The sequence below is a fragment of the Bison bison genome, unplaced genomic scaffold, assembly GCF_000754665.1.
Source record: "Bison bison bison isolate TAMUID 2011002044 unplaced genomic scaffold, Bison_UMD1.0 scf7180017864263, whole genome shotgun sequence".
Classification (NCBI taxonomy): domain Eukaryota; kingdom Metazoa; phylum Chordata; class Mammalia; order Artiodactyla; family Bovidae; genus Bison; species Bison bison.
This window is the reverse complement of record NW_011494835.1, coordinates 8,053,886-8,062,966: the sequence shown is the minus strand read 5'-3', so window position 1 is coordinate 8,062,966 and position 9,081 is coordinate 8,053,886. Positions and strand designations below refer to the sequence as shown.

The following is a 9,081-nucleotide window of genomic DNA, read 5'->3' as shown; positions in this document are numbered from 1 at the left end:
GGACCCCCGAGCACTGCGGGTAGGTAGGGAGGATGGCAGGCCGAAGGGAGGTGTAAGGATGCCCGGAGAGCGCGCCTATTGGGAGCAGCCTTGGAGGAGTGACTGGGGTTGATGGTCCCCCTCTGCCACCGGCGGCAGCAGACAGCTTCTGGAGGGACCAGGGGGAAAGGATCGCTTCGGGGTGAGAGGGCTGGTTGAGTTGGGATCCTCAGGACGAATCATTCCCCCTGCGCCCCACTGCAGGACGAGCATCCTGGGTGTAGCCTCACTCACACCCCCTGCTCCACCACCTGGTTTTGTAGCAAGAAAAGACCCGGGGCCACTGAGGCGGAGAGGAAAGAGGTCATAGACTTTGCTGGGAGCAAAGGGGAAGGATAAGGTGTTAGGGAAGGCGGGGAAGAGACGGGAAATGGGAGCGAATCCGGAGGATTGCATAGGAAAGTCCCCTGAATTCCCCTGAATGTGGCTCCAACTCAGCCTCCCCACCTGCGAGAGAGAGAGGCTTATCCTGGAGACGGGGACGAGGTAGGACAGATGGCCCAAAGGAATCCGACGCACGACAGGATCCTTGCCCTAGGGCCTGTCGCCGACAGAAATCCGGACTGCAGATGCCCCCACAAGACAGAAGAGTGCCGAAGGAACCTGACCGGTCCTCACTCTAAGCAGGAATCCTGGAGTTCTAGGACGGTCTTCTGGGGAGTCTGATTGGGTTTACAGATCATGAACGACTAAGCTTTTGACCTCTGAGGAAGGAGAGAACGAAGCTGGAAATTATTTTGGAGCCCTCCCTAAGCATGTGTAACTGCCTTCCTCCTGGGACACTGTCATAGGTGCTGGCAAGCAGGTATCAGTATTTCACGAAAAAAGAATGAAGAACTGCTCAGAACTGTGTGTAAACATCTGTGGGTGTTTTTTTAAGGCTTGAAAAAGCTGCAAAGAGATGAGATCAGGGAAACTTTCCAGCCCCATGCCAGTGAAACCCGGTACTGGGCACAGAAATCTGCATGCTTCCTAAGCTCCCAAGTGATCCTTCAATAGGCTTGATAACATTTGGCATAGGATTTCCCTAGTTAACCACCCCCTCACTTTTCTCAAAACCTAGCTAGCTAGTTGACAGCCTACATGGAGGAGCAGGAAGTTACTTTTTCTTGCAATAAACCACACTTAAACAGGCTTAGCCTTGAGAGGGATTGGGGCTATACTGAGGTCACAGGTAGGAGCCAGGGTCCCCACAAAGGCGGAAGAACCAGAAGATCGTAGAATTATGACACTGGTAACAGTGACTTCAGCCCTTTGGATGAAATAACCCTCTCTACCTCAAAAGTGTCCTTTACCCACCCAAAGCACACAGCAGACTACCACCAATCTGGTGGGCTTCAAAGGTAAAGTCTGCTCTTAGTAGCCAATTCCCCACTAACAGGAAGGTGCTGCCACACTTTACTGTTGGTGCTATATTGTAATTCTTTGTATATGTAAGTAAAGCAGTTACTGCAGATTCCTGGGTAAGTCAGAGGAAATGTCTATCTTAAGGTGATATGACATAACTCAGAAAAGTACTAGAAATTAGATCCAGCTGATGACTGAGTTGATCCTAAGCAGGATTTGTCTTTGAAATAAAACCCAGCAGAGAAGCAGAAGTTCAGATAACTCTGGTAATTTGGGGCAGGGGGACTAGCTGAATTCTCATTTCACATGTCAAAGCCAAGTTCAAGGAGGATTTATGAGTTAAATATATTTTGTAAAGCAAACCAAAAAATAGAATTGTTGTTCAGTCACTAAGGCATGTCCAACTCTGTGATCCCAGGGACTGCAGCATGCCAGGCTTCCCTGTGCTTCATTATCTCCCAGAGTTTGCTCAGATTCATGTTCATTGAGTCTGTGATGCTACCTAACCACTCATCCTCTGCCACCTCTTCTCCTTTTGCCTTCAATCTTTCCCAGCATCAGTGTGTTTTCCCATGAAAATAGAATACTATTTGTTAAACCTCTGGCTAGAAGTATTTCTCAACTTAGAAGCAATAAAAGGAAATAATCAATGGAGATGACTGGGTAATAGTTTAAAACTTCTATGTGTCAAACATTGTCTTAAACAAGAACATAGAGGACTTCTCTGGTGGTCCAGTGGCTAAGAATTTGCCTTGCAATGCAAGGGAGGCTGGTTCGATCCCTGATCAGGCAACTAAGATCCTGCATGCGACAGGGCAACCCAAGTGCAATAATTACTGAGCCTAGATCCCACATGATACTACAAAGATGTTGCATGCCGCGACTAAGACCCAACACAGTCAAATAGATCAATATTACATAGAAACCTAAACTGAAAAATGGTGACAACAAATATAAAGAAAAAAGTATGAATATCTTAGCAGGGCTCATACAGTAAAATAAAATACAAAATCTCAGTGATTGAATAAAAGCAGAAAACAGATCACATACAAAGACATCAAATAGTAATAAATATGGTGAAAATTAACTTTACAGTAATTAAAGAAATAGATGTTAACTGAGTGGTAAAGATAATAGAGATAACAGGCAATGGTTTGCTCATACATTGCTGGTGTCATTCTAAACTGATTCCATCCATTTGGAAAGCATTTTGGTTATATGTCGTAGGTCAGGATGCTCCTACATTTTGATTCAGCAGTCCCATTTCTGGGAATCTAGCCAACAAAATACTCCAAAATATGAGAAAAGTTCTATGCCACAAGTTGTACATCACAGCAGTGTTGAAAACTTGGTGACAACTTAAAGATGCTGGAATAAGGGCTCTACCCAGCTCCCTGTGCTCGGGACCATGGCGTTGCTTCGTGTTTCTCTTCTTTGCACACATCCTTCCTGATCTCTCCCTAAGCATGCTCCTTGCCCTGTGTCTGTGAGCTGAGCCCTCTTCCTTATCCTCAACACTTTCAATCAGCATTTTCCAGGCTCCCTCTTTCATCTCAGCACCTCCTACATTCTCCCAATTTGGCACTTGGAGACTACCTGTAATTACTTGTTTACCTGCCTGTCTCCTGTACTCTGCTGTGCCCTCCTTCAAGGGTGTGGTCCATCTCCTTTTAATCTGAGAATTACTAGCGCCCTGCCAGTGTTTCAGGTGCTTGATAAATATTTATTTTAAAAACGGGTGAGTCATTTACTCAAATCTTTTACAGACATTAAGGATGATGATTATAGAGTATATGGTAACATGTGACTGTATTATAATGTTCAATTTTATTTTTGTGGAAATATCTCAAAGTAATAGGAAAGTTAAATGAAACAAGCAAGATGCACAATGGTATACAGTGTAGGTTGCCATTTTTTAAAAATAATAGCTTTTTTAGCGCCATCTGCTCGCAGCCCCACCTCCTGCTCCTCCCGCCGCTGCCCTGAGTCACTGCCTGCGCAGCTGGGGCCGCTGGGCTCCCCGCGCTCGCCACCGATATTTGGCATTTGTACAACATGGCAGACATCGACAACAAAGAACAGTCTGAACTTGATCAAGATTTGGATGATGTTGAAGAAGTAGAAGAAGAAGAAACTGGTGAAGAAACAAAAATCAAAGCGCGTCAGCTGACTGTTCAGATGATGCAAAATCCTCAGATTCTTGCAGCCCTTCAAGAAAGACTTGATGGTCTGGTAGAAACACCAACAGGATACATTGAAAGCTTGCCTAGGGTAGTTAAAAGACGAGTGAATGCTCTCAAAAACCTTCAAGTTAAATGTGCACAGATAGAAGCCAAATTCTATGAGGAAGTTCATGATCTTGGAAGAAAGTATGCTGTTCTTTATCAGCCTCTGTTTGATAAGCGATTTGAGATCGTTAATGCCATTTATGAACCTACAGAAGAAGAGTGTGAATGGAAACCAGATGAGGAAGATGAAATTTCAGAGGAGCTAAAAGAAAAGGCCAAGATTGAAGATGAGAAAAAGGATGAAGAAAAAGAAGATCCCAAGGGACTTCCTGAGTTTTGGTTGACCGTTTTTAAGAATGTTGACTTGCTCAGTGATATGGTTCAGGAACATGTGAACCTATTCTGAAGCACTTGAAAGATATTAAAGTGAAGTTCTCAGATGCTGGTCAACCTATGAGTTTTGTCTTAGAATTTCACTTTGAACCCAATGAATATTTCACAAATGAAGTGTTAACAAAGACATAGGATGAGGTCAGAACCAGATGATTCTGATCCCTTTTCTTTTGATGGACCAGAAATTATGGGTTGTACAGGGTGCCAGATAGATTGGAAAAAAGGGAAGAATGTCACTTTGAAAACGATTAAGAAGAAGCAGAAACACAAGGGACGTGGGACAGTTCATACTGTGACCAAAACAGTTTCTAATGACTCTTTCTTTAATTTTTTTGCCCCTCCTGAAGTTCCTGAGAGTGGAGATCTGGATGATGATTCTGAAGCTATCCTCGCTGCAGACTTTGAAATTGGTCACTTTTTATGTGAGCATATAATCCCAAGATCAGTGTTATACTTTACTGGAGAAGCTATTGAAGATGATGACGATGATTATGATGAAGAAGGTGAAGAAGCAGATGAGGAAGGGGAAGAAGAAGGAGATGAGGAAAATGATCCAGACTATGACCCAAAGAAGGATCAAAACCCAGCAGAGTGCAAGCAACAGTGAAGCAGGATGTATGAGGCCTGAGGATAACCTGCACTAATCTACCTTCTGCTTCCATGCAAAGGATGAATTTACATCATTTGACAAGCCTATTTCAAGTTTTTTGTTGTTTGTTTGTTTGCTCATTTTTGTTTTTGCATCCTAAAATAAAAATGTCATATAATTTAAAAAATAATAATAATAATAATAAATCGTGTTGACAAAGAAGAATGGAAAATTTATATATGCACACTTTCCTTTGTTAATGAGTAGGCTATGTGTGAAAAAAATTTAGGTGTTAATTCTTTCGAAATGATAATAGTTGTTAGACTATGGGATTGTGGGTGACTGTGTTTTCGTGTTTCTGGTTTCTATTTAATATGGTTATATCGCTTTTACAATGACAAAGATAAAATTATAAGTAAAGACAAACAAATAAATTAGTAATCATTATATTTATTTCAGCACTACCTTTCATGACTTAATAAATTCCAGCCTATTTTAAGGGGAAAAAACAATGAGAGTAATTTTCTCCCCTGAGACTCCCCTACAGCCATCTCCTTTATAATTCTGAGGTTGAAAAAAAATGGTTAATAAGTTTAATTACTGAAAAGATAATTAATCTTTCAATGGCAGTACGAATAGGTAAAGCATGTTTTTCTAATAGTCGCCTAGCTAAGCAGCAAGATATGACAATAGCTTTTTAACCTAAGACACCAGATTTAATGAGCTTGTCTATCTGTCTATTTCGCTCTCCCCACCACCTTTCTGCCTCCCTCCTTTCTGTCTTTCACTGTCTGTTTCTCTGCTCCTCTAGTCCTATATTTTTCTTTTCCTTCTCTGTGGCCAGCACCAAGGTCCCCTGCTCTTTTCATGTCTGTATGCTTGGGGAAATGAGCCCCGGCCCAGCTCCACTGGGTGAACCTTGACCTTCTGAGCCACACCTGGCTCTGACCAGTGTTTGGTTCAGAAATGGGCATGAGACACACTTCTGGTCAATGAGGAGAATCTGCTGGGTGTTTCCTCACATCTAAGAGAAGTTTTCTTTTTGGCCTTGGATGTAATTGCATTTGACAATAATAAAGACCATACCAAGCTGGGCAGAATGAGAAAGTGAAAAGAACTTGGGCTTCTTGCCGCTGTTGCCTCGCTGACTTAACCTGTCAGGACTTCCTGTCACAGGAGAGAACTTGCTGGGGAAGGCACTGTAAGAAAGGTTTTCACTTTCATGCAGCTCAGAGAATTCTGTTTTATTAAGCGCTCTCCTCTGATATTTCCTCCCGACCCCTTTGATTTTCTCTTCTTGAATAGCCATCAGTTTTCCACGGTTCTCTCAGTACCACTGTTCCCCTCTCCTCTCTTCTATTCCCCAACCATTCCTGTCTCTCTTCAACAGTTACAGGGGGAACCTTTAGCACAGTCTGCCCAACTCACACCCACCCCTTTCTCTCACTTTCTCAACCGCAAAGTGCTTCCCCACCTCTGCCTCATTTGTACCTTAGGGCTGACAGGCCTGGGTTGATCCAGGCTGGGCCAGCCCCTGAGTGTGTCCCTCTTACGTTGGGATTCATTAACAAAGGAATCCCTGCATAGTTGAAAGGGAGGTGAGGCTTTTTTAGGAGAGCTGGAGGGGCTTGTGTGTCCAGGAGGAAGCCAAGACTCTCACTCTCTGCAGAAAGAGGAAGGAAGCACAGACATCAAGAGAAACAGGGGCAGAGACTCTTAACAACAGGGGCCGCGAACACAGTGGTGTGTTTTGTGCTCTGAAAAGCTTCCGGCCCTGCTTAAAGGCTTTCTATTTCTGGGTTTCTTCAGGAGAACTCGATCCTTGAGGTTTCAGAAGTTTTTAGACAGAATTCTTCCATTGCACTCCACTGTGGCTTTAGCTGCTTCAAAGTGGGCATCTTGTATTTGCAAATCAAAAAACCTTGATTAGGGCTTCCCAGCTGGTCTAGCGGCTGGGAATCAATCCCTGCTCCAGGAAGATTCTACGTGCCACAGGGCAGCTGGGCCTATATGCCACAAGTACTGAGCCCAACCACCCTAGAAACAGAGGAAGCCACTTCAGTGAGAAGCTCGGGTACCACAACAAAGAGTGACCCCTGCTCGCTGCAATTAGAGAGACCACGTGCAGCAACGAAGAACCAGCACAGCCAAAAAAAAAAAGTACATAAGTATTTAAAAAAAAAAAAAACTTTGATTAAAACAAGTCATCTCATCTCAAATCCAATGAGGTCAACTTAAAGCATTTTTAATTGGCCATAATATAAATGTGTTGTATTTAATGAATCAAATATTTTGCCTTCAGTTCTTTAGTTGAAAAGTGAGTGAATTAAAATATTAAAATATTTCTCTAAAAAAACAATGGATCCCCCAGGATCAGTATCACCTCCATACCCCTCTCATTCTGTGCCCGCACATACCCATTAAAGAGGCCTAGTTTTCAGGGCCCCAGGAAGAACATGAAGAAAGCATATCTGTCTCAGAAATATGATTAAACAAGCATACGTAGAACACAGTTGTTTCACTTTTAAAAATCAATTATAATTGCTTGTGTAATCAAATGAATTCTCTCTTTTACAAAATATAACAGAGCAGGCATTGATTTTTTTTATTCCACCTTCTTTTGGAAATATCACCTCAATTTCCTCCTGCTTTGGAGACAGCCAGCAAGGCCTCTAAATGAAGGTGCCAGGCCTGACCAGGGGCAAGCACGTGACACGCGTTTGGCCATTCAGAAGCTCCCTACTTGATACCGTGCAGAGGGAGGCAAAGACCAAAAGCTACCTGGAGTTCATTGATTGCGGTGCTTGGACATCCCCCCTGAGGCTGCCCTTCAGGATCCTCCCTGGTTCTTCTGGTCTCCCTCCAGTCCTGTAAACTACCTTATTTTCTCCTAGTGGATTTCCTTCCAGATTAAATCAGTCATTGCCTGTTTCTATGACTTAGACCAAAAAAATTCCTAAGCAACAGCATGTGAACTTTTGAAACTGCACTTTTCAGAAAAAGATGAAAATGTTATCTTTTCTGATTTCCAAAGTAGGATATCCTTATTATACAATAGTTAGACAATACACAAAAGGTTTTCAAAGACTCACCATGACAACAGTTCCAAAGGAAACTGCTGTCAACATTTTGATATATTTTCTTCATTAATAAATATTTTTATATGATTGATCTCATTCTGCCGAGGAAAAAAACCTTAAACCTATTATATTTCCCATTTGCCAGTGTCCCCAAATAGTGCAGAGAAGCCCTCCATCAGAACAGAAGCAAGACTATCTCAATTTCCAGACTGTGGTTACCAGTCACGATTCTAGTCTCATTGCTCCATATCGCTAACACTTGAGTGTTTTCCTTTTCCACCACGTATCAATCTGTTTCCTTTCTTACATGGCAAACATTCTTGCATGCTCCCTTACATTCCAAACTCACTCCTACCTCCAAACAATCTCAAAGTTCCATTCCCACCCCAAAACTCCACCCTTCCTTTCATCCATCACCAGTTCAAATTATTTTGCAGCTAAGTATTTCAGCTCCTCAAAAATCTGCCCCCATTTAACACTAGACATGCTAATCCTATCTAGTAATTTCGTCTTTCACCATTTGGTTTCTTTTGCCTTCTAAAAACTTTGCTTTTGTGATGTATCTGTATTGGTGGAGCACTGAACTTAATGTCCAGAAACAGGGACTATATATTAGCAGATTCATCAGATGTTCATTTAAGTTTTATTATGCAGAGTCAATTAACTCAACAACAATTATTTATTGAGCATAATTCCCCTTAAGGCACCTTTCGTCATGGTTTCTGCCTTAAAAGTGAAATGGAAGAAATAAACAGAGGTAAGGACACAGGTCAGAATAGACTGCTACAATTTCTACCAAGTACAATGTGATGTAGAATCATGAAAAAAAAACTCTGGCAGTTCTACTTTTCTTTTCTTTTTTTCTTTTCTATAATAGTAGCCTTAAGGTGCAACCAATAGGAACAAAAACCTGTTCCATTTATGAAGACCGAATATCTTCTGTGTATCTGAGTATCTGAGTTATTTATTTGAATGAGTTCAGGAGTCTGAAAGAATAAGTTTTAATATTTATACTTAAGCACACTGGTCTAGCCATTGTGGAAAACAGTTTAGTGGTTCCTCAAAAAGTATTAATATATGATTCAGAAATTCTACTTCTAGGTATATACCCAAAAGAAATGAAGCAAGGATGCAAAGAGATATTTGTATACCAATGCTCACAGCAGCACAAGAGCCAAAGTGGAAACAGCCCAGTGTCCGTCAAGAGATGAATGGATAAACAAAATATAGTAGATATACGATAGGATATTACTAGCCTTACAAAGGAAGGGTATTTTCATATATGCTACATGGCTGAATCTTGAAAACATTATGTTTTGTGAAAGAAGACAGACATATACAGCCATGTATTGTATGATTCTACTTATATGAAGTATTTAAAGAAGGCAAATTCATGGAGACAGAA

The 9,081-nt window shown here is 41.8% G+C and overlaps 1 pseudogene; it reads left to right on the top strand.

The window, feature by feature from the left end:
• Positions 1-3,382: 3,382 nt before the first annotated feature.
• On the top strand, positions 3,383-5,016 carry LOC104994670 (annotated as a pseudogene).
• The last annotated feature ends 4,065 nt before the right edge of the window (positions 5,017-9,081 follow it).